The sequence below is a fragment of the Gossypium arboreum genome, chromosome 12 (genome assembly GCF_025698485.1).
Source record: "Gossypium arboreum isolate Shixiya-1 chromosome 12, ASM2569848v2, whole genome shotgun sequence".
Classification (NCBI taxonomy): Eukaryota; Viridiplantae; Streptophyta; class Magnoliopsida; order Malvales; family Malvaceae; genus Gossypium; species Gossypium arboreum.
In genome coordinates this window covers 24593620-24597068 of record NC_069081.1, presented here as the reverse complement: position 1 = coordinate 24597068, position 3449 = coordinate 24593620, and the positions used below count along the sequence as shown (strand labels likewise).

At 34.0% G+C, this 3449-nt stretch overlaps 1 long non-coding RNA gene across 1 annotated transcript; it reads right to left on the bottom strand.

Annotated features, from left to right (window-relative positions):
* Nucleotides 1-1346: 1346 nt before the first annotated feature.
* On the bottom strand, nucleotides 1347-2387 carry LOC128285335 (uncharacterized). Its single transcript, XR_008275840.1, has 2 exons — nucleotides 2323-2387; nucleotides 1347-1507 (listed from the first exon to the last, which is right to left on the bottom strand). It is a non-coding gene; the product is annotated as an uncharacterized LOC128285335 (long non-coding RNA).
* Between the last annotated feature and the right edge of the window lie 1062 nt (nucleotides 2388-3449).

The window sequence follows — 3449 nt, the reverse complement described above, 5'->3', positions numbered from 1 at the left end:
TCCTACTATGGATACTGATTTTGAACTGAAATTAGGTTTAATCCAGCTACTGCCAACTTTTCGTGGGTTGCAAAACGAAAATCCCCACAAACATTTAAAAGAGTTTCATATGGTTTGTCTTAATATGAAACCTCAGGGGGTAACTGAGGATCAAATCAAATTGCTCCCTAGCAGATTCTGTTAGGGAATGGTTATTTTATTTACCTCCTGGATCTATTACAACTTGGGCTGATCTTTCTCATTTGTTTCTCAACAAGCTTTTTCCAGCATCGCGTGTAGCTAAGTTAAGAAGGGAGATCATCGGAATAAGGCAAAAAGAATCAGAGTCTCTTTACGACTATTGGGAGTGATTTAAGAAGTTGTGTGCAAGTTGCACACAACATGATATAACAGAACAATCTCTTTTCCAGTACTTTTATGAAGGTTTGAAACCTATGGAGATGAATAGGGTAGACGCCGCTAGTGGAGCAGCGTTGGTCAACATGACTCCTCAACAAACAATAGACTTGATCTTTATGATGGCTACAAATACTTAGTAATTTCGAGCCAATTATGAACCTCCTAGGAGGGTTCATGTAACACCACCATGCCTGAGACCATCGCCGGAGTCGAGTATGAGGTGTTACTAAGCTTAGTTTAACATTTTTAGAACTTTGGATTATTGTTTCTACATTCATAGCTTTTAAGCTACTTGCGTCACAGTCCCAAGAAAAATCATATCTCGAGTTAAGAAACTCAAAATCAAGATCCGTAAATTTTCCCTGAATCTAGACTCATATACCTATCTACTAATTTTTTTATAGAATTTTTGGTTGGGCCAATTAGTACAGTTTATTAGTTAAAGTTACCCCTATTTCAGGACTCGACTGGTCTGACCTCTGTTTACTACGAACCATATTTCTCTCTGTACAAAATTCATATGACTATGAGATTTGTTTCTACTAAAACTAGACTCAATAATGATTCTGAGGATATAAAATACACTACCTAATTATATCTTTACAATTTATGGTGAATTTCTAAAGTTGGAACAGGGGATTCAAAAGCTGCTATGACCCTGTTTCACTAAAATTCAAATATCTTGTAACATATAATTCCTTTACCTGTTTCATTTCTTTCATGTGAAACTAGACATAATAAGCTTAAATTTTATATGTATTCCATCACCAAGTTCAATTTATATGATTTTTAGTAAATTTTTAAACTCGCATCGTGTTGCTGCAAGATTCATTTATGGCAAATTTCATCCCTTTTATGAGTTTTTATGCACTAAGTATCTTAATAATTTTCCTTAACATCAAATATAATCTAAACTAACTATTTTCATAATTTATCATTATCAAGCATTTCCTCAACCATTCCATCACCATACCATAAGATCATTTACACAAAAAAAGTATATTGCTATACATGCCATACTTAAATTTACAAGTCATTACCAAAAGTCTTCCGGATAGTGTGACTGAGCCTTCGACCTATCCCGACTCCTGAGCTGGCTTGTCCAAAACTACAATGAGTAAGAAGGAGGGAGTAAGCATAAATGCTTAGTAAGTTCATATGCAAATAATAAGTAACATAACAAACAGTCATACCAATCAACATTAGCATGTATCACTAAAACACATATCACATTTTTAATAATTTTTCATCATCTTATTACCTTATCGTGGTTGTATCAATACTCAACCCGAGGGTTAAATACATACCTGTCCAAAATATCCATTTCACATCACTTACCAATACGTCTCTTTACATCTCGAATATTCCTCCATTTGAGTAGAACTTTACCCGTTGAACACATCGAATATAATTGGATACATGGATAACTTGCACATAAGTGCCATATATGCAATCAAGCAATCATGTAACCCGCCCATAAGCGAACTCGGACTCAACTCAACGAGCTCGGGCGTTCGCATCCATAAGTGAACTCGGACTCAACTCAATGAGTTCGGATGCCTAGTTACATCTCACGAACTCGGACTCAACTCAACGAGTTCGGACATTCGCATCCATAAGTGAACTCGGACTCAACTCAACGAGTTCGGATGCTTAACCATCCTAGTGACATGTCACTTGTATCCTAATCTATTCCTAAGGTTCAAACGGGCTTTTCCTCGAACACTTATCCTTTCCGTCTTTCGTAGAATGCCAAATCAATACTCAGTAACAATTATATTTAACAAGTAGTTCACATAATTTACATATTATTTGAAATTAACCACAAAGCATACATTTCATAATAAAATTCAGCATAACATATAATTAACATCAATAACTTAAAAATAACCATTATGCTACATTATTTACACATGAACTTACCTTGGTACCAAAATACAAAGATTTTGCAATTTAGTCCACAATCTTTTCTTTTCCTCGATTGAGGTCGATTCCACGTCTTTCTTGATCTAAAATAACACATTTAGCTTATTTAATACTCACATTATCAAATTAATCCTTAACTCAAATTTTGGCAAAATTACAATTTTACCCCTAAACTTTTGCATATTTACATTTTTGCCCCTAGGCTCGGATTAAACTTTATTCCTTATTCTTATGTTTTACAACATGCTGATCACTTTTCTCTTCTATGGCAACATCAAATTCTCACTCTAACATGTACTTGTGACTATTAGGTATTTTTACCGATTAAGCCCTTTTACTCGTTTTTGCTTAAAATCGAGTAGTACAACTTGTCTAACATAATTTAAAACTTCATATTCTATCATAAACCATCAAAATACACAAATTTCACCTATGGGTATTTTTCCAAATATAAACCCTAGGTTAAATTATTGCTAACATAAGCTTTATCGAGTTAATGGATCTCAAAACGTAAAAATCATTAAAAGCGGGCTTGGAATCACTTACTATGGAGCTTGGAAGCTTGAAACAAACCCTAGATATGGAGAACCCTTGAAATTTCGGCCTAATGAAGAAGATGGACAAAATTGGCTTTTAATTTTGTTTTTAATTCATTTTAATAACTAAATGACCAAAATACCCTTACTACTAAACTTTCCAAAATTCCTTCCATGTCCTAATTTTGTCCATGAACTTAAAATTGGTCAAATTGCTATTTAAGACCTCCTCATTAATATTCCAAAACAATTTCATACTAAAACTTCTAGAATGCAAGTTTTGCAACTTATTCGATTTAGTCCCTACTTTCAATTTAAGCACTTTAGGCATAGAATTTCATCACGAAATTTTCACACAATCATGCAATCATATCATAAACCTCAAAATAATTATAAAATAATTATTTCTATCTCGAATTTATGGTCACGAAACTACTATTCCGATTAGGCCCTAATTCAGGATGTTACAACTCTCCCCCCTTTTAAGGATTTTCGTCCTCGAAAATCTTACCGGTAAACAGATGTGGGTATTGATTTCTCATAGTTTCTTCGGATTCCCATATAGCTTCTTCTACTCCATGCCTTTGC